The 23,745-nt window shown below is 37.5% G+C and overlaps 1 protein-coding gene across 3 annotated transcripts in view; it reads left to right on the top strand.

Annotated features, from left to right (window-relative positions):
- ipcef1 (interaction protein for cytohesin exchange factors 1) overlaps nt 1-23,745 on the top strand; it is a 315,976-nt gene that overhangs the window by 174,516 nt on the left and 117,715 nt on the right. The window lies entirely within an intron of this gene.

Below are 23,745 nucleotides of genomic sequence, written 5' to 3' on the forward strand. Positions count from 1 at the left end.
TGTAATCAATAAATAAATAAATACTATGGAAGTCGGGACTAAGGTTTGTTCGGGCCAGTTAATTTCTTTCACATTTATTATTGTTTAAATAACACATTTTGTCAGGTGGACTGATGTAGTTGGTCGAGCTTTGCACGTACTTGTTTGGTCCTCTTCTTAATTGCTATATTTTGTCACCATTCTTATAGCTTTAGTTTCATAAAACTATTTTGGAGATAAGGACTGCACATTTCATAAATTGAACCTAACAGCAAGCTACAATGGTAATAGAATAAATCCGTCAATCTCTTCGAAAGCTAAGCCCATATCTGTTTGCCATTTAAGTTCGTATTGGCGTTCACCACATAGATTTTATTGAGACCGTGGCACATTGTGGTCTTTTCAAATGCAATTTTGTTTCCTAGTGTCATTCAGTTGTAGCAAACAGTGCATGTGAGCACATGTAATAAGATCACTGTCAACACCACAGAATATGTTCCACTTGATTTAGTATTCATTTTATCAGTCAAAAATGCTGCTTACATTGCCAGTTGCTTACAACATTTTATTTTATTGTCTGATTTTATATTAACTAGGATGACTCATACTGAAAATCATTACTCATTGTTTTTGTCTGCTTATTAATGTTATTTACTTTCATTTAGTGGGGAACTTTTTTTTTGTGTGGTCCAGATTAGGCACACATATTGAGTTCTTGAGCCCATTGTAAGTAGCAGAATATACATGCAGAGTCACTTTATAATGAACCGCTACTTGGCTTTAATTGAATAATTTGTCAAATTTCTACTCTTCCTAGCCAGAGGATCAAAATATCTCTGCAAAATGAAATAAAGCCAAAATGTGTAGTGCTTATTGTGACACTTGCTTCAGTCTTGCTTTTACCCATATGCTGTACATGCTTTTAAAAAGCAAGCAGTTTTCATCATGCAGGTGCTCGTGTAAATGAAAGTAAATTACCTGGTCCTCCGACAAAACACACTTAATTTTCTAAATTATCTGAATTCACCTTCTTAGATTTGGTTAATTACAGTTTTGATACTATAAAGTACATTTTACTACATTGAGAAACTGTAATTAATGTCAGAAATTCTCTTCTGATTTGATAATTAGTTGCAATGAAAAGTTGAAGGTAACTAACTCACTGTTTGTGACCTGAAATTAAGTTTTGTGGGAAATGTCAGCCATTGGAGAATGCAACATCTGCAATCTACTAAAAGACACCTAACGTAAAGGAATACACCACTTGAAAATTTTATGTTACATACCCCTCATGCTTTGTAGTGGATGATGAGAAAAATGTTTAAATTCATGTTTTCTTGTAAAATCAAGAGAATTAATTTTATGACATAACTCAGTGGTGTCTAGTGCTGTACAATGTGTGCTGTGCTGTGTATAAAATGTTCATGGAAAAAAAAAAAAAAAAAACTAACAATACTCATGTTTCATGACCTACATGTCAATTTGCCATTGTACAGCACTGGACACCATTAAGTTCTGTTATGTCATAAATTTCTCTCTCTCAATTCTGCATGAAAACATGATATTAACAAATTTTTAGCAGCCTTCACAACAAAATACAAGGGGTAATCAACAAAAAAAAAAGAAATATAATTTTTGAATTGAGTATTCCTTTGACCACCTTAGCATTACGTTTACACCTGGAAAAACGAGCCAATACCCTAAAAAAAAAAAAAAAATGTTATTACATACAAAGGAAACATATAAACACTAAATGTTGAAAGGTATGTCTAGTCTCAGCTGCTGCCCACTGCTGTACTGATGCAAATTTAGTACACGTCGCCATCACACAGCCCAACATCACAAATGGGACTGTAGAACTTTCTTTGTACAGTTTTCTTATAATATTTTTGCTTTGCGCCCTCCCCCGACATAACTTGTCATCTGTGGGAGAGGAGTGAAAGCTTTAGATTTGTCAAAAAATTAAAACTCCAGTTTTTTGATGGATTTCAATGTTTTAGGGTCCCTTGATACAGAAAACGTTGATATCTTGATAATGACTAAATCTCTGTCTGTGTGTGTGTGTGTGTGTGTGTGTGTGTGTGTGTGTGTGTGTGTGTGTGTGTGTGTGTGTATGTGTGTCAGAGTATCTTGAGGACAGTCTAGAGCTAAAACGGCTGGACGGAAAAATATCAAACTATAACTTAAGCCCATGTTGACATGACAATGTGCTTATTAGTTTTTGAGCCAAATCGTGCAAAATGAAAGAGACACTCTAGAGGAACCCTCAGATATCATAATTCTGCAATTAATTATGAATTCTTCTTGTCAATTGCTATCGTAATGGCCTATTTTATGATCAGAAAGATCAGCATTAGTGCAGTAAATAATTACTGAAATGTTACAGAATAGCTTGGGTAACTTGGTTCCTACGGACATTCACATCCAAATTTTTTATGTTTCTTGTATACAAGTCTGTAAAATGTCAGTGCCTGATCCTCTTGATTGACACAACCCCTTGTGGTATTGTAGGTTACCACAGTGTAAGTCTTAGGGACTTCCACATTTCCACTGACACAAACATTGACAGTTGCTGCTTAGTAAACAGTGCTTTTTGTTTCTATGCCATTGTGTGTTTTGGTTGAAGGCTTCCCTCCACTCATGAATATAGATGAGCTGCCAAAGACATATAAACAAACAAACATACATATTCATGATGTTTTTGCAGCATTATGTTATTTCATCCACTAGATGGCATCAGAATACTGCCCTGAACATTATTCAGACTTATCGGTGTACTTCAGATCATAAAGGCTTAACCTGAGAGACACTCGGGCTTAACTGTTTTTACGTAGAATTTTGACACTCAGTGTTAACTCCAAGGAGGCTAAATAAAAAAGGTTTTTTTTTTGGACAGAGAAAAGATTATGTTTTATGTGGAATGCACAATACCTGGCTCCTTGCTGAGCCCTTTTAAATGGACTGATACCCAAATAACTATCTTCACAACCAATTTTAACAACTGCAAATAAATGTTGTGATATTTAGGTCTTTGCTGTACTCTTTGTATACCGAGTAACTATTATTAAACCACCTGACTTGCAATGCTAGACTGTTTTTTGTTTGCAAATTCCAGAAAAAAGTTGAAGTTGTCATGCCTGAGTGGTATTATTTTGTCATTCATTTCACAATATCGCTTTGGCCCTTGATACTTTCAAAAACAGCTCATCACCGGTCCTGATTGGCTAAAATGTCAGATGTTTTCCCCCTTTGATCTGTTGTTTCTAGCATAAATAATATCTTGAGCTGTCATCTAAAAGATAAGAAGCAGGAATGCCTGGACCTTGTAATTTAGTGTGGTCCTAAAATTATAGGTTTTCTGCTCAGAAAGTAATGAGCAGAATTATTCTGTCTGCATGCATTCATGTTGTAAAATGTACCCTATGAGAAGCTTGTTTTAAGTAAAAGTCCGCTGCAGTGCATCTATCTTTGCGCCTGTTAATAATGAATGTGTATAGAAATAACAGATGTGTATACAAATGTTCAGATTCCCTTTATATATAATATTTTCAGTATATGATAGATGAAATACTAAGTATTGCCAGAGAAAGATAAAAAAATGACAGGATAACATCAAACAAACTTTGCAAACATTTTTCCATCCATTAATTTTTGAAATTGCTTAATGCACTGCAAGAGCCAAAATCTGTCAAGTCAATCCTGGGTGCAAGGCAGAAGCCAAGCCTGGTCTATTACAGGGCGAACTCACACCCATGCACGACCAGTTTATTTATTTATTTATTTTCCATGGCCAAATTAGAGTCTAAAACTGAATTAGCTTGCATGTTTTTAAGATATGGAATAAAACCAGAGTACCTGCAAAAAAAACAAACTCACAGACAAAAGAAGAAAGTGAAGAATCCACACATACAGTGACTGAGCCAGGATTTTAAACCATTCCTCTGCAGCACAGAGACTTCCCTTGTAAATATTACAGCAAACATTACTGTAAAGCTTTGGGATGTATAGTATTTTTATTTTAGAGCTAAGGGCAAGCATACATTTTTTACATTTTTTATCAGCTTTTGAGATCAGTAAAATTACAGATTGAGAAAAGAAAGGATGATAATATGTTTCACTTTATACGACTGTGCCTTGGGCATTTTTTTGAAGAGCATGGCAAATGAGAGCCATAAAGGAAACTATAAAAATAAATGTGGCGTCATTATTCACAAATAACAATAATCATCCAAACAATACTCTCAAAATATTCAAAAATATTAAGGTAAACAAAACCATGGTTTTGTTATGAAAGTCATGATGAAATAGTCTGTTTGAGATTTTAAAACTTTTATGTTATCCCCATTGTTGTTTGTGTTATGACTATGAGACCCAAAGTATGTAAGTCCCAAATGCATTTCCAAAAATGTCCACTTCAGGGGGAAATCCTATCAAAAACCCTGGATAGATACAAAAAGTTCCATGTAGAATCTTTATAAAATAATTGATTTATAATCACAAAAATGCTTCATAAGTACTTGAAGTGTTGTAGAGCACACAAGGCCCAAAAAAATCTAAAGGTGGAATCAGAAACAAAAGTACAGTAGAGCACAGAAAAACTCACCAAATCCCTAGCACACTGTGGGGAAAGCCTGTACTTTATTACTGGTTACCTTTATTGACTCACTTTGAAGTTTATCGATCTCACCACAAAGATAAGTCCAAATTCTCACCCTACCATCTACATGCCTCAGTAGAAACCAAGATTCAACATACCAGGTTACATTTTTCCAGTCTTCAGCTGTCCAGTTTTATTGAGCCTGTGCCCACTGCAACCTTAGCTTTTTGTTCTTGGCTGGAAGGCGTGGAATCTAATATGATCTCCTGCTATTGGAGTCCATCCATCTTAGGTTCAGTGAGGTTCTGAATTCTGAGATGGTTTTCTGTTTATCACAGATTTACAGAGTAATAATCTGAGTTACCATAGCTTTTCTGTCAGCTTGAACCAGTCTGGCTGTTCTCCACCTTCCTCTCTCATCAACAAGGTATTTCCGCCCACAAAACTGCTGCTCATTGGATGGTTTTTTTTTATTTTTTGCATCATTCTGAGTAAACTCTGCCAACTGGTGTGTGAAAATTCCAGGAGATCAGCAGTTCCACAAGTAATTAAGCCAGCCATTTTGGCATCAACTGTCTGGGCAGATTCAAAATCACTGAGATCATTTTTTTCTCCATACTGGAATTTGAAATGAACATTAACTGAAGCTCCTGACCTGTATCTTCATGATTTTATGAATTGTGCTGCTGTCACATGAGTGGCTGAATAGATAATTGCATGTATATGTGTGTGTGTATTGTACAGATATTGTAATTATATACTGTATATATGGTAGGTACAGTACTTATACTGTGTATACAGTTAGTATATAAATACACTATTTCTATATGTATATAAGATGACCCTAACTGTTTACTCAGGTCTGAAGGAATCCTTTGTCATTTGTATTGTAAAAACATTGTAGGACTTGTGAAAATTGATGTCCGTGGTGGTTACTTCATTTTGGAATGTCTGCAGTGAACCAAATCAAAAGCACACTCAGATACCACTGCTCCTTTCATCATTCTAATGTTTTCAACTGCCAACGATCATAAAGTATGCACCAGTCTGCAATATGGCTAAACAACTATAAATTAAAAAATGCACCCCAAGCCACAATCAGACTCTAAACACAATATTAAAATAAAGCAGATGTAGTGCATTGGTACATAACAAATTAAACAAAACCATGTGCATTTCATGAAAATTAAAGTAGCATTTGCCTAGTTGTATTGTTGTCCAAATATGAAGAAAGATAAAAAAAAAACACAATATTTTTTTTTATTAGGGTGTGCACTACCCATGTGTATTTTGCTCACAAATGAACACCATCCAGGTTCTGGAATGTACAGCATCTGCAGCAAAAATCAGTGCTGTGGAGCCTCACATAAAACTGCACTTGTAATAGTCTGGGACAACCCCTGATACCAAACACATCTGGTTATGCTTGATATACAATGACAGTTGAGGTGGAGCTGACTGCCTGATTGTGTACCAGATAAGAAAACAAGAAAAAGAAAAGACACAGGAGGTGCTGCAGTACACTGAATAGCAAACTCTGTGATGGTTTAACTGTCTAATGAAGTAGCAATGAATGGTTTGTTCATATAACTGAATGAAGTAATGTCTATCTATCTATCTATCTATCTATCTATCTATCTATCTATCTATCTATCTATCTATCTATCTATCTATCTATCTATCTATCTATCTATCTATCTATCTATCTATCTATCTATCTATCTATCTATCTATCTGTCATACCAGTTTTTATTTTAGATTTATCCTACTGATGTATGCAGTGTGGCAGAGTAAACAGTTATTTTATGCATGTAAAGGGGCAAATTGGTGGCCCAGGGCTTACATTTGTTATGTAGGCAGGTCCCGGTGTGTTGGATTGATTGGCGACTGTATACTGCTGTAATGTAAGTGAATGTTAATGTGAGTATGATTGTGCCTGGTGATAGACAGGCATCTCTTCCAGGGCTGGCTACAGCTTTCAGTCAAATGCTGTTATGATAGGCCGCAGCTCTTTACACATCAGTAACAGAAAAGCAGGCAGCTCATTGTTACTGCTAGGGCATTCATGCATTACTAAATCCTCTCAGTCAAGTTCAGGGTTTCTGAGCGCAACATCTGGTATATGGTGATGACCAGTCTTGAGTAGGGCAGAAGTCCATCATGAAGAATACACAATGGCACTCAGTAACACTGGGTCAATTTAGAATTGCATAAGGGGAACAAGCAAACTCCACACACACCACGTCAGGATTTGAACACCTTTCAGATGGTGTAACTACCCGGGGGCCCCACTTAGTCCTAAACTGCAGACACAGTCATACCCAACACACCCAGTAATAGTCCCCAAAGATCCAGACATGGCTGCGTCTCTGGACTCCAACTCCCCTGCTACCATGCAGGTGTCCTGATCAGGTTTAGCTCTGAGGAATACTGCCACCTGATGTATGAGGGAATAAACTGCTCCCAGTGAGCCTGTTTGCCCAATCCTTCCATTATGGCCTTCTGGACAGTTATGAATCCTTCCTTTATCCCGGCCAGGATGCCTGCCCTTCCTCTCTGGCACCTACAGTGGTTAGTGGGGTTCACTATTAACCATAAGGCTACCAGTTAGTTTCCCACACTGGCTTACTGTGTGAATCTCAATGAGTCACTTAATCTGACTGTCCTCTTACTGTAGGTAATAAATACCGTGTACAATTGCACATTTCTCCTGATCATGAAACATCATCTGTCAAATAGACAATAATGATGATAATGAAAGGCAGTTTCAGGAAATGGATGTATGATGAGATCTCTGCATATTAAAAAAAATAAGCATGCAAACATCTTATTTTGTGTACTGCAATGAGCTTTTTTCCTTTTGTTAACATGCTGTCCTCAGGAGCTACTAGTGCCTGACAAATTGCTCAGCTTATCCATGGCTCCTGCTGTTTGTCAAGCAGCTGTTTTCCAGTCCTGTCCCTGGTGATCCTTGCGCTCCACTGCTGAGCCCTAATTCCCTAAGTTAGTTACAGTCGTCATTTGCGCCTGTTCTTCATTATTTAATTTTTGGATCATGAACAGTATTTTTTTCACAACTTTCCTCCATTGACTCAGGTCACTGCCACGTGTGCATAAGATGTTTGCGCTGCCTGCTTAGCACCACAGAACAGAGACAGCATTCATGCAAAATAAACATTTAAAGATAATCTGGAGAATGTGAGCAAGCAAAATGAGGTAGCAACTAAGAACCAATTATTTATATGAATTAAATGATAGTGTTCTATGTTTAAATAGAATAAATCTCCAGCTTCTGGGCCATTTGGACAAGTGCACTCTTTTAGTGATTGGACTCCCAGGTAAGGCTTGTTTGGAGGTGACTGTCACTGTGCTTATATGTGTTGGCACCATGAGCTACATGAGAGCTTTCCACCAGAAATAAAAATATGGCCTGCCAATCTAGCTGCACTTATACAAGGATGCCACTGATTTGAATTATGCTTTTAAAACATAACATTCTCAAACTGAGTAATACCCATGTCACATTACGCGTCATTTAGATTTACTTTGATACATTTTGTTAATCCCCAAGGAGAAACTGTCTTTTTTCATGACCCATTCACTCAGATAAATTCAAACAGTTCTGATTTTGTCTTTAGTCGTAGGGGTGAGTTCTGTACATGAGAACTGACAACCAATGAATGCTCATTTGGAAATAAAAAGCTTAGAATGTAACAACAAGAAATAAGGAACACGCATGTTTTGTACCTCACAAACAGAAGAGTTTTTTAATGTCCCATGTTTTATATATTAAAACAGAATGGAGGCAGAACTCACTGTACCTGTTAACCCTTTCTACAGTCAGCATGGGAGTTTTGGACCTCACAAACAGAAGAGAGGCATGTCTGTCTGATGTCTTCTGTTTTGCATATCATGACAAAACAGAAACAAGAAAAAAAGGGAAGAGATTGTTGCTGAACTCACCACACTGCAAAAACTGAAATCTAAGAAAGTGAAAAGTTTTTAATGCTTTTTAATGTTTTTAACACTAAATGTTATTTTCCTTATTGTAAGAAATATGGGCATATCAAAAAATTTTGTAATTATGATTATTTACTTTACTTTAAGAAATCTTCTCAAGTAAATTTTGCTTACCCCATTGTCAGATTTTTTTTTTTTGCTAAATAAAAGCAAAACAACTCAAATTTTAAGTTTAGTTTTTGCACATGCATTTTTTTGCAGTGCACCACTGCTAACCCTTCGTACAGCACCAGACTATGATATTGGCTGTCAGTAAAAGTAGCAGACATAACTGTGCTGGATGGTTTGCACTCAGTCTCTAAATGTGACATGGGCGGCAATTTTCAGTCATTTAAATTGACATGTGGCTGCTGTTAATTAATCCGACATACTCCACAACTAGAATTTCTGTAATGTGACATCAACTTTAATAAAGTTTACAGTCATGGGGGCCATGACGTACAAACTAGGAACAATCCTGGACAGAACTCCAGTCCATCACAGGGCACACTCACACTCGTATCCTCACAAAGCCAGTTTGAAATTTTTGGCAAGCCTAAGCTTCATGTTTTTGAGATGTGACGATAAAACTGGAGTGTCTGGATGAAAATCTTATGCAGGCACAGGACAAATATGCTATTTCCACACAAATAGCTACCAGACAAGGGATTCAACACTAGATCAGCAGTGGTAACCATTGTACCATTATGCCTAACCCACTTTTAAAGGCAGAATACTTCATAATATACCAAGGTATCTTTATGCAAGAAGGTAGCTTTTGGTGGCATTATGCACAGGAATAAGTTTTATTTTTTAATTTGGAAATGTTGTACCAGTTATTTTCACTGGTGTCTGACCACATAAATCTGTAAGGAAAAGTTCAACAGAATTACACTTCCTGTAGATACCCAATATTTTTTTGAGGATCAGTCATATTGTTATTCATTGATCCTGCAATGCCTTGTCTCATAAGAAAGTGCTTTCAATGATGGATTATAACCAAACAACTATATGATAATGTTATTCAGTTAATCATTTTCAGATTGGCTTAATCCATTTATAGGGTTTAAGGGGGGGTCAAAACATATCCTGTCAGTCCATCACAGGGCATACAAACAAATATTCACATCAAACCAATTCAGAGTTGCCAGTTAACCAAAACTGCACATTTTGAGATGGGGGCAAAGATTGGACTGCTTGGTGAAAACTGTGTGTAGACTTTGGGAGAATGTGATCAATCTATAGGTAGTGACCTGGCTGAGATTCAAACCCAAAACTCTTATGCTGAGGCACAGCTCCCCTAACTATTATACTTCAGTTGTATATCAAACGATTAAGACAGATCCACTGTAAAAATCACCTATTACAGAAAAAAAATCTGTCAGCTCAGCAAAAGCTTTGGTTTGCTCATCCTTTACAAAAATGTGTGCTGTCAGCAGTTCTATCACCATTACTACCAGATGCATTAAAGATGTGAACATTTGGGTCTGAATCTAGTCCTATTCTTAGAGTGAATTAGGAAATGTTTACACAAAAACGGAAAACATGTTTTTTCACTTTATTGCTTTTATTATTAATATGCAGTGCCAGTTAATAAAAGAGCAAAAAAACAGATGTTGGTTCAAAATTTATAGGAAGGGTTTTGGCCAGCCAGTCATTACAAGAAAGAAAAAAGCTGTTCCAAGTTTTGATAAAATAACTTGGCTTATATTTTGATCAGTCATACAGAATAGAGAAAGGGCCAAACATCTCTGATGGCTCATTGAGCAAACAGGAGCTACAGAGGCCCTGCATTTTCCGTTAGCCTCACTGCTGTTTTGGCAAGGTAGATGTGAGATGATTCTGCCTTCCAGCACTTAAGAGTATTTTTATTTTACTTCACTGTTAATGGCACACTGTGATGGGCTGGCATCTTGTCAAGCATTGTTTGCTGATAGGATAGACTGCAGCACCCTGTAGCCCTGAATTGTTTAACATGGGATGTAGAATGTATGTACTGTATGTATGTAAATTACTGGTGCACTAGGGAACAGTGCTGTATCAGAAGCCTATGTTTGGGTGCAAGGTTCATCTTTCCATGTATCCGTTTGCTGCTATATGTTGTACAGCGGTCTCGTGTAATGTTATTTTGTTCTTCTGTATGCTGCAATACTGTGTGTGGATGGTATGACAATAAAGACACTCAACTATTATATAACTATTAGAAAACATACCAGTAATTTTGTGCACATTTTTGTTTTTATTTTTAGTTTTTATTATTCTTTGTTTAAAATATGACAAGTGGTGTGATTATCATCAAACGTTTCTTCATTCTGAACTCACCTCAGGCCTTGAACTTCTTTGAAAGAAGTCCTGATAACATGTGATTCACCATGGTTAATTTTGATTTGACATAATGCAGTGGGAGGTGCCAATAGGTGTTGCATTTTATTAATGAAAGCCAAGCACATAAAGAGAGATTTTTTAGATGTTGTATTTTTTGCGTTTTTTTCCTCATGCCGTAAAGAATACTGAATTTCTTACATTTACTAAACCGATTATTTCCAGTACATGGTTGAACATGTTATTTCATCGCAGCATATACTCATATATATCAACACAATCTACAGTTGCCACAGCAATGGTAAGGCACTTCTTTATACTTTGGAAACAAATTTTATTTGCCAGCAGCCATACCACAGGCACTTCAGAATAGGTAATCAACCTTACACTAAGCATGTTTGGGCCTGACCAGTATTTGAATGGGAAACCATCTAGGAAAAGCTTGGGATGCTGCTGGAGGATGTATTGGTAAAGCCATCAGGGGATACTTACCATGTGTCTCTGCATATATTTCAATGCCCCTTTCAGTATCCTGTCACTGTGCTGTAAAAATTGTCTCTCTCATGCGAATGACATGTAAAACTGAAGTTCTGACTCTCTGTGGTTATAAAAGATCTCTGGGAATCTTTTAAAAAAGAGTAGGGTGTTTCCCAGTTCCAACCATGGCCTGGTCCATTCTGGCACCTTTTCATCCCCTTTTTTCTAATTAGGTAATTATTGATCTCAACCCTTCACCACCTAATAACTAATGTGTGTTGAACGTACTGGCACAAAAATGTCTGCTGTTGCATCATCCAGGTGGATACCACACATTGGTGAAGGTTCATGTGGCTTCCCACTATGTTTGTAAAGTCCTTTGAGTAGTTAAAAAAGTGGTATATAAATGTTATTAATTAATTAATTAGCTAATAATTAATTAATCAATCAACCAATTAATTAATGTATTATTATTATTATTAACAATAATAATAATATTACCCAAAGAAAGCCACAACATCATGCAAGCAGCACACAGACAGTGACTCTGGGGCTGGGAGGCAGCAATGATGACATCTACACCATTATGTGGTCCAGGATCAAATTTATTAATTGAGAGATGAGTGGACTTCAAATATTGCTTAATATGTTCTGCTCATTGTATAATGAAGGGATATTTTTTTTCAGAAATAGAGGAGCATTCTTCAAATAGCATAAGTGTTCTTTAGTCAAAAGAAACATAATGCCTTTTTGTTACTATTTTATACCTTCTAAAGCACATACTATATATGCTGTTGGTGTGTTTTGTCCCATGGGACCACAGCATATTTCAGTGCATGTGCTATTCAGTAGTGTCAGTCTCGGTATGCTGTATTAAAATGTAAAAAGTGTGAATTAGCTCACACACACATACACCCACGTACATTCATCTGTTCTCATAGACAGAAAATAACAGACAAAGTATCTCCCAAAGTGCAGTGATTAAACAGATCAAAGGAAACCCTTGGTCACTCTGGGTCTACACAGAGGTATCCTTTTTAGTGGATGATTTACAGAATTGTCCACCAAAACTAGCAAAACTCAGACCTTTGGTCAAATTGTTACTTTTACTTGGTGGGCATCACATGCCTCTCCACCACAAACTCCTTAAAGTCTGCTGTGTGAGTCACTTCTGATTATCAGGGGTCAGTCATGGAAGTCTACTATCCACCATTTTACACTGCCATCTGGTGGTATTCAGATGATTGGATCTCTCACTCCTAGCTATCCGTATATTCTATTTGAATGTCTTGGCTCTTGTCCTTTAACCTAGTCTAACCATTTCTTTACTGAACTTGCTTACTCAAACTGTAAGGGGAACAAGGAATCCAAACCAGTTCCAGTAGCAATGGGAGCAATGAGGAAACCATCTGTGTATCTGGCAAAATATATGGTCACACATAAATACAGACTCACTCTCTCAGTCTCCAGTTAAAGTGAGCTCAGAACATTTGGATTGTGGTCATTGTACTCATTTAGAAACCCAAGCAGATATGCAGATTTTGTATACAAAGCCAGTCTTCAGGAGGATTGCGAGGCAGGAGTGCCTGGCACTGCACGATCAGGCTTTAACCGACTGTTCCTTTAAAATAATGTGAGTGTCTGTTAAACATAAGCAATGACAGCTAATTCAATTCATTATGTTTGGGGTCTGGAGCCTGTCCAGCCAACACTGGGGGAGGGACACCAGTCTGTCACAGGATGCATGAACAGGGACTCACTCCAGGCAAATCTTAAGTGACAAATGAATGTAACTCATATTTTAAGGACATGGGAGGAAAATCAGAGCGCTTAAAGAAACATGTGCAATGCGGGTTTTTAGAGTTCTTACTTGTGATGGGTCACCTTTCCAGTTTGTTGCATTCACGTGTGTTTCTGATCAGATTTTTGGAAGAAACACAAGGTCATTCGTTGTTAATTTGCTGTATGGTCCACACAAAAAGCATTTAAAGCTTAATTTTTATGTGAATATAAAAAACAAAATAAACATATTAAAAGTGGATTATGTTTCTCTCATTGCAGTGTAGTGTCTGGCTGACCAGATTATTGGTTTTAAATTTACATTATTGAGTGAAGTTAAAGGTCAGTGTTATGTCCCAAATCAAAGAATTTGGGTTGCATTGTTGTCTCAGAATTATCTGACTCAGAGCCCTCACTTCGAGGGGGTTTCTGACTGAAAAACTCGTATTTCCTGTCTGTCTGATAGCACTTAAATGCTTCAGTAGCAATGCAGGTATGGAGGAGTGTAAAGACTCCTCATGAGACAGTGTCACACTAAGTTTCCTGGTGCTGTGAGTGAGCTAAGGATTAACAATTAATAGTAATAATTTACTTTGATCTGTATGCTGCATAGCTTCTTTATTTTCCATATTAAGTAATTGACAGCAAATTTTTCATAATTGCCAGTCAATTATTCAGCTTATCAATATTATTCGCTAACAAGTGTGTATCAGTTTGAAAATTAACCAGATAAAAGAAGGACCATGCTAATTTTCCAAGGTATTTGACTGACAATCTTAATTAATAATTTTCTAACATTAAATTAAACTCTGCAGTTTGCATTTTTGTTTTGTATCAGTTCAATCCCACAGTACAGAAGCTTTCCTTTTTCATGATATTAATTACACTGGCTGAATCTTGTGAAAAATTAAAAAATTATAAGAATTACAGGTTCTTTAGTAAAGTGTGTGAATTATTGAGAAGTGTAAACCTGGTAAATATTATTACATCGATACTGTACTGAGAATAATTGAACAATTAATGTCAAATATTATACTTTTAAGGCTTAGGCAATGATGCTGAACATCTACCATCTTTATTTAGTCATGTCTTATAAGGTGTCCTAGTAATGTGGATGACTTACTACAAAATCAACAAGCTAATAAAAGAGCATGCTCAGTTATGGGACGCACTCTGGACCCCCTGGTGGGAGTAGCGAAGGAGAGAATTAAAACAAAACTGAGTGCCATTATGAAAAATGCTGCACATCCTCTCTCCGACACACTAACACTGAGGACTTTCAGTAAAAGGGAGTAGAAACAGGAAGAAGAATATATCAATTACAACAGACGTTCTCTAATTAATTAAGTTTGCCTTGTCAACCTTTAACTAAAGAGCAACATTAAAGTAAATGAGCTGGATGTGCTAGAGCCAACTGTTTAGATAACCAGCTTTGAATATCTGCTTAGCACATACAGTAATTGCTTTCATTTTTTCCTTTGTTATTTAGCCTTTGGTGTGTTACTCGAGCAGTGTTAGGGTGTACGGATGCAGTTTTCATTTTATTTAAGTGGTGCACTTTAATTCACACTAGTACTCCCTAATAAAGTTACTCTATGTTCGCATCCCAACGGATTTAAAAGCATTGTGATGCCCTGGGTGCCCACAGCCTTGGCATTACCAGTTCCTACGACATTGATAGTCATGAAACTGGACTAGTGCAGTGAGGACACAGACAAGCACGACTGGTGCATTGCACTTAGTGCAGCTTTAATCCAAACAAATCAAGCAATGTGTCAACATTGCCGCGCAATCTTAAGCAAAAAGAAATCAGTGTCTGCGTGAAGGTTAAAATCCATAAATAAATATAGATTAAGCGAGATCAAATCCACAATTAAAGCACAGTCAGGTTAGGCTAATTTTTCCTTCCTCCAGATCTCGAACCCTAGTGCGTCCTTTTCTCAAGACCATCTCCTCTGAACACCCATTGGGTCTGCTCATTAGACAGAAATGCCGGCAAGTGCAATTAACAACCTTCGGCTCTTTTCCACACTACCATCCTTTGTGTACGTGGGGACTGCTGAGCCCTGCTCCCTTGACCCACCACCATTCTTTGGCATCTGTGGAACAGTTAATGAAGCAATCAGCTTCTCATGCTCCTTTCTGATTCTCAGCAAGAATGACCCCGCCCCGGACCCCCATTCCTCTTGCTCTGCATGGGGTTTCTGTGACCTCTTTGCTTCCTTTCCTCTGCACCCAGTTCAAATTTGATCCTGGCAACATTCTATCCTTTTCTTTTCTGATATTTACCTCCACTCTTTCGGTTTTCTTTTTCTCTCCCTTGCTTTCTCATTCTCAGGCCCCTTGTGAGTGCAGGTGCACCAAATGACCCATGGAGTCTCGATAAGGGACAGCTGTACCAACTGCCTTCATGCATGTTAAGTGCAAATAGCACATTCCCTCATCAAGTTCTTTATGGACGCATGGCTTTCTTTCACACCTACACTCATGGGGTCTGTGCTGCCTTACTGTTTTTATTAAAAACCCTGCCCCGCCTTGGACCCCTAACACACTAAACCATAAGTATGATATAGGAGTACGGTCACAACATAATTCCATAGATAACTGGACATTCAGGGTTTGTTTCTGTTTCTTGATGCACCTTTAGCTGAAACTGTTTATTTGTTCAAATTCCTTGATTTAACTATCTTACAAAACAGATATGCCCAAGTTTATCACCTCTTCTAGGACATAAACACTGGTAAGCGTTACACTGATGGCAGGTTTACTGTTTTGATCAGGTGTATATAGACAGTCTGCATGTTCTTTAAATGTTGACCTTTCAATTAGTGATTCAGCTTTTAACCATAAAGCAGAAAATTTATACTGTAATCTGTGTTTAATCATTTTTAATTTTGTACTTCTGTACTTAACTGCTACCTTGATTTGAAAAGGTGTGTTATGTATACAGTAATCCCTCCTCCATCGCGGGGGTTGCGTTCCAGAGCCACCCGCGAAATAGGAAAATCCGCGAAGTAGAAACCATATGTTTATATGGTTATTTTTATATTGTCATGCTTGGGTCACAGATTTGCGCAGAAACACAGGAGGTTGTAGAGAGACAGGAACGTTATTCAAACACTGCAAACAAACATTTGTCTCTTTTTCAAAAGTTTAAACTGTGCTCCATGACAAGACAGAGATGACAGTTCTGTCTCACAATTAAAAGAATGCAAACATATCTTCCTTTTCAAAGGAGTGCAAAGCAAGCAGTCAAAAAAAAAATCAATACGGCTTTTTGGCTTTTAAGTATGCGAAGCACCGCCGGTACAAAGCTGTTGAAGGCGGCAGCTCACACCCCCTCTGTCAGGAGCAGGAAGAAAGAGAGAGAGAGAGAGAGAGAGAGAGAGAGAGAGATAGCGAGAGACAGATAAAAAAAATCAATACGTGCCCTTTGAGCTTTTAAGTATGCGAAGCTCCGTGCAGCCTGTCCTTCAGGAAGCAGCTGCACACAGCCCCCCTGCTCACACCCCCCTACGTCAGCGCGAGAGAGAGAGAGAGAAAGTAAGCTGGATAGCTTCTCAGCCATCTGCCAATAGCGTCCCTTGTATGAAATCAACTGGGCAAACCAACTGAGGAAGCATGTACCAGAAATTAAAAGACCTATTGTCCGCAGAAACCCGCGAAGCAGCGAAAAATCCGCGATATATATTTAAATATGCTTACATATAAAATCCGCGATGGAGTGAAGCCGCGAAAGGCGAAGCGCGATATAGCGAGGGATCACTGTATAATGATATTGTAATTATAATAATATGAAAATGAAAGAGTGACAACAGTGATGCAGTTCTTTACCCTGCTGCCCCATGGATGCCCTTCATTCTGCTGGATTCTAATGCTGTGCTCAGTGGTTACCTGTGTGAACTTTCCAGTTTCCCCACATCTGTGTGGATTGTCTTCCAGGTATTGCACATCCATAAAGATGGGCATGTCATGTTAACTAATGATTCCAAAGTGGGCCGGAGTGAACGTGGGTGTGTGCATGAAAAGGACCATCAGTGACATAACAGCACAACATTTGGTAAACAAGCTTGAGGTGGAGGAGTGAATGTCTAGCAACAAATCAACTAGGATAATAATTGCAGCTTAAATGCCCTTTTTCTGAATTTTTAAAACAACAAAAAAGGAATCAAATCAATTTTAGTTATTGTCTGATACTGACACGCAATTTATTTTCTTTTTTAATGAGGCCTCTCTATATGCTGCTGTCATAGGCTACTTCAAATGCAAAAAAACCCTTTATAAAACTGGCTAAAAGTGGGGGCAGCTAGAATATGCTTTAAAAGTCTATTTATATGAAAATACAAGTTTTTTCCTCTGTTTAGTGGCCTGTTTTTCCCTTGATAGACTAAATGACTTATGATTGCTGTCTGCTTCGTTCAAAGTTTTCAGGCAGTAGCTCAAATAAATTCCCTAGGAACCATTTAAAAGTATTTTGCTCAGTGTATATATTAAACTACTCAGTTTATAGTGTACAGTGATTTTTTTAATCTGTTCTCCTATTTGTCAGTTTTTCCACTGTTTCTTATATGCTTGTGTATTTTAAGTCATGGTCATCGCTAAGATATGATGCTAAAAAATGTGGAAAAATGTAATACATTATGCTAACATGCTGAATTCTGAATTTTCTAACAACTGTGGCTTTTTAGTGGTCATTGCTTAGTTACCATTGCTATCCATAATTAATAATTAGCTGTTTATAGAATTGTCTTGAACAACTGCAGTAGTGCAGCTTTAATAAACCTACATAGTTAATGTGTCAGATACCTTAGATAGATAGATAGATAGATAGATAGATAGATAGATAGATAGATAGATAGATAGATAGAACTTTACTTGTCCCCAGAGAAAATTTATATATCAGTATCAAGCAAAATTACACCTTTTATTGGCTAACTAGAAAGATTACAATATGCAAGCTTTCGAGGCAACTCAGGCCCCTTCTTCAGGCAAGTATCTTGCCTGAAGAAGGGGCCTGAGTTGCCTCGAAAGCTTGCATATTGTAATCTTTCTAGTTAGCCAATAAAAGGTGTCATTTTGCTTGGCTTTTCTCTATATTCATAATGGCTAACACGGTACAACACCCTAGTACTACAGATATATCAGTATCAGTAAAACATTTATTTATATTTATTCTTTACAATAATGAGCATGCATAAAAAATACAGAAGCAAATATTTACAAGTAATGTTACTAACAAACACATAGAAAATTGAAGTTTCAGCCTCTAATATTGCAATATGTGACACTAGCTGCATTTTAAAAATGGCCTGTTTACTTTTGTCACTGACAGCTTCACAAGCTAGTGTGATAGCACTTCAAGAGGTGTGACGTTTTTATTTTACTACTAAAAAGTGGTAATTAGTAGCATATTAAGACATATTACAATAAAATATATAAATACAGGTACAATGACAAAATGTTGATATGTTGAAGATAACATACTGGGATTATTTTTTTTACTTAGTTCTTTGAAAGTTTACTGCTGTATAATTGTTAGAATTATTTACATTGTTACCTTTTACCTTTACTGAGCTTTTCTTCTGTGTGATGCTTTTTTAGTTGGTTGTCAACACATACTGTGACACAAACTCTTCTTTTTACTTTCTTGTATACGAAGTATAGGGAAAGTATTGTAATCATCCAAAAATTCAGCCTTGAGGTTTTGATGAATCTCAATGTTTTAGACCTCCCTGAGACAGAAAATTCCATTTTTGGAATTATGTCTGTGTGTGTGTGTATGTAAACACAATAACTTGAGTACGCTTTCACTTATGTCAACCAAATTTTGCATGTAATTATTAGGTACAAAACGTATATTTCTATCACCTTTTGAGCTATTTCCACTAATTGGAAATGGTGCTTTTTTATTTATGCAACTATAGGGTCTGATTTATTCAACTTTACTTTTATAATAATTGTTTAATATATTATTAATTTGAGTTGATTTGTTGTTGGTGGTTCTTTAATGTACATAATATAAAAATATAATCATTGTCTTGAGGGTTACTCCTGAAATATCTATTCCCATACCTGTATATGAGAAAGTCTAGGGGAGACCACTCCCGATTTTTTGACTTTGTGCTTTGAAGGTTTAGCTGTAGCCACCAGGGGGTGCACCAGATCCCCAAACCTGAAAAAGACAGATGCTAGGCACAAGTCCAGCAACATACCCATTTTATTTTTCCTGTTGGGGGAAACCTTTCCTTTGTTTCCCAGTAGCACAGCACAGTACACAAACACCAATCACAGTGAAATACAATAATGGAACTTTGTTCTTCTTCTTCTTGTCCTTCCTCTTCTCTGTCTCTGTTATTGTCATTGTCGTCGTCCTCTTCTTCCTCCTCCTCCCAACTTTAGCTCCCTGAATGAAGGCAGATGGCTCCTTTTATGCTGCACAGGGGAGTACTCTAGGTGGCTCCTTAGCAAGGTCTGGAAGATCTCCCAGGTGTGGTGGAAGCCTGACAAAGTAGGGCTCTGCATCTCCCCCTGGCGGCCCCCGTGGACCCCAATAGGGTTGTGTCAAACTTCAACTCCCATGGAGCCCTGTGGGAATCCGAGACACCTCTGCAATCCAGGGGGCAGCCATCTAGCACTCCAGGGAAGGCAGTGCACTGTGCGTATCTGCTCCCCCGGTCCTTCCTTTAAGAAGGCATCCAGACCGGGTAATGGCCCTGGCTGTCTGTCACAATGCAAAATTTGTTCTTCTGTATGCATTATTTTTATTTTTTAAATTTGCTTAACTTAATAATAATAATAATAATAATCCCACTGTGGTGTGGCAGAGGCTTGGGAAATTAAATGAGGTTGTTAGTTCAATCAGCACAACTGACTCAAAGCATGACCAACAGCAAACCACTGGACCTACTGATGCAGAAATGTGAAAAAGGCTGTAATACACTCTGGCAAGCAAAAGGCTGCAGTTAAATGAATTAGTGTCATATAATAAGCTGATATCAAAATATTTCAGAAAAATGTAATGCATTTGGTGATTTATTGCTTATTTTCATCTAACAGTTTTATCTGAAGGATACCATTAGGTAATGGAAGCACAGAAACTATGGTAAGGAGTATATCAGCTAACCATTACTAAATATAAAGTGTTTTAATAATTGTACTGTAGCAGTGGGGAGTGGCGACATGCTGGATGATGGCCATACGTTTAAGTAAAAATTTATCTGCACTCTGTACTTGTGACAATACTACTACTGCTACTAATGTATTTAAAGCAGATACTGTATGTTGGTATGTTTGTGTTTATGTTGTAAAATGAAAGTGAACATGACATTGTAAGAAAGGGCGGCGTACTCCAGGCCACCCTGTTGATGGTGACAGGCCAGAAAATGTTAGATAAACACAATGGGCCTTTGGATTGTTTGGATTCTTCGTGTAAAGAAAACATGTGAGCTGCTGTGCTACTGTTTATACTCTACCTCAAACCCCATGTATTGGTGTAGAAATTAACTTTCATGTAGCTGCACCCTGCGTGTACAGCTTTATCTACACTTGGACAGCTGCTTTAAGCAAAGAGACTTGCTACAATAGCTGAAGTCTGACCAGCTGGTTGTCTTCAGACCTGAGCAGGTGCCGTGCCCATTCTTCACGCTGATTTGCATTGAAGACGTCTCTTCTAAGCTGCTAACCCCACTGCCACCAAGTGCTCTTAAGAATATACCTTGACCCAATCAACCATAAAATCACTAATAAAAACCAATGGTAGCAAAAGAAGGAATATATTTGAAAAGAGTCTTAAAAGGATAGAAAATGGATTTAAAAGAGTCTTATTGAAAAACAAATGCAGTATGTATAAAATAAACGTGTTGAAGATGAGTCTTTTTAAGTCTGGGTGCAGAACTTTTTCGGATTTCCGTCAGTCCACAGAAGCCTTGCCAGTTTCTTTGGGAATTCAGACGTCTTGTCTAGGTATGTTCTTCTTTCTTTTGTTGTTCCCTTCCCTGTTCTCCTGTCTGTGCATAGCATGCATCCCAAACTTAAAGGCCCCACTTCACGTGGGATTATCAAAGATTACAAGAATAATCAGTAAATGTTTTTCTTTCTCAGGCTCATTGTCCATTATGTTCCTAATTATCACGGGTTAATACATTTCAAAAAGTATTGGTAACAGTGTCTTTTTATTTTAAAAGAATGATCTAAAGATACAAAGTTTAAGTCAGCAAAAATACAGAGTTTAAATCAGTCTATAGCAGTTATTTAAAAGATACACAAGCGTTTGTTTGAGAATAGTCCCTAAAGATTACAATTCAGGTGGTCCTGGGTGTTAGCTTGTTTTATCAGTGTTTGTCCACACAAGTCAGATTTTGTCTTGTTTTTAAAGTCCAAGTTCTTATTTTAATATATTGTTTGTTTCATTTTTCATTGTTGTTAGTTTTGAACATTTATTTCTCATTTGGCATATTTCTATGCCAACACACCCCTTGTCAAACAAACCTTGCGAGTGGCAATATACTGTATACCATCTACAAAACACTACTGAAATCTCTACCATTCTGTCATATGATGTTTAGAGTAATTTTTTTCACAACCCCTATTTGTACCACAGAATGTAACAAGAGATTTATTGAGTAATTTCAGGCTTTGCTAATTCCTCTTAACATGACTGGAGGCACATTAAGGGAGAATATGTTTTCTTGTTCTTTTACTGTTTACATAAGCAATAACATGCTTACAACAGTTAGGACATTAAATATTAATTAAAATATATTTTGGAACAGTCAAAAATGATAGCTTTTTAATTTTTATCTGCTATACAACACAGCAATATTTACAAAAAAATGCCAAAGTGCTATATAAATGTAAGGAATTAGTACTATTAATTAAATATTTGTAACCACACATGCTTCTTTTTATTGATGGATACTGCAGACACCACAGTATGCTGAAGAAATAAATAACCTTCATACCTCTAGCTGTGTTATGCTCAGATGTTCCATGGAACAATGCCCTCTGTACATGCATAAATGCTGTAATACTTCCTAAAAGTAACCTGCAGATATGCAGTTGAAAGTGAGTCTTACACTTAAATTATCCATCCATCCATTTTCCAACCCGCTGAATCCGAACACAGGGTCACGGGGGTCTGCTGGAGCCAATCCCAGCCAGCACAGGGCACAAGGCAGGAAACAATCCTGGGCAGGGTGCACTTAAATTATACAAGTTCAAATTAAAGAAAAACCTAAATTACAGTGTATGGCTCGGGTGCTATAGCTATTCAAATCCTATTATGATCAGTGCTGGAAGTAGGAAGGTAGGACACATGGAGGAGAATTAAACTGCCATAATTTTACTTGTGGTGCAGTGTTTAGCACTCTTGTTTCTTAACTCTAGTAGCCTGGGTTCTAATACTGGTTTGGTCATTGATTATGTGGGGTTTGCCCATTCTTTCCTTACCTTTATTAGAATTTGTGTGGTTCAAACCGAAAGGGGAAGCACATCTTGCAGCAATGAGGGTATTGTCTGTTGCCCTCCTCTGGCGTCTTCTTGTAGCTGCGGAGGAAAGATAAAAGACTGTTAGTGTCTTTGCCCCCTCACGTCTTGGACTGGTGTCACATACCTGATCTCAGATCATAAGGTGCTCCACATGATAATATATATGTACATATAATGTAAATATATATATTATGTATAGATACACACAGTATATACAATATTTGTGTGTATGCAGATAGAGAGAGAATAAGGAATAAGGAATATCCTGCCATACTAAAGGGCCAAGGGTTGCGCAAGATGGGTGACAGTCTCAATAGGAATCTCACAAATGGAGTGGGAGGACAGAGGCCACTTAAGGGCTCACAGGATCTGTCATCACAAAGTATGCAATGTAAGGTTATCATGTGATAATCCCCTTGAGGTCATAGGAGCTTATTGTGCCCAAGACGAAAACCTAAACTTCTCCAGTTTGCTAGAAGCTAAGCAACTTAGCACGTACCAAGTGGTGCAGGGTACAGTAAGAGCTATTAGGCCTTTCAGTTTTAAAGCGTCTTCCCTAACCCCAGATGGAATCCTAGAATGGAATGTATCTGCAATGTGTACATACACAAACAATTATAGTGACCTGTAGGGCAAAGAGCAGGAGGCACTACTGGACCTTAATTACATTTTTGTCTAATGTCTTTATCTAGGGTGACTTGCAACATTTGAGAGATACAATGGGTTAAATTTCTTTTGTTTTTCAAAAAGGAGCACAGGCAGAAAAAGTCACACAGTGTCAGTAAGATTTGAATCTACAGCCTCAGGGTTTGAGGTCCAAAGTCTTAGCCACTACACCACACTGCCTACAAATTTTATATGGCTCTGATACTAGATGAAGAACAACAATAGGCTCTGGCAGACTTTATAACTTGACACAACCCTTGCCTCACCCCTTTTTGATTTTTTTGGAGAGAAGAGATGCAAGCTATTATCCATTAGGTAGGATGGAGATATATATAGAATATGATGCCACAAGCTTGGCACACCTATCCTTGGCCAGTTTCGCCCATTCCTCTTTGCAGCACCTCTCAAGCTCCATCAGGTTGGATGGGAAACGTTGGTGC

The sequence above is a fragment of the Erpetoichthys calabaricus genome, chromosome 3, assembly GCF_900747795.2.
Source record: "Erpetoichthys calabaricus chromosome 3, fErpCal1.3, whole genome shotgun sequence".
Taxonomy (NCBI): domain Eukaryota; kingdom Metazoa; phylum Chordata; class Cladistia; order Polypteriformes; family Polypteridae; genus Erpetoichthys; species Erpetoichthys calabaricus.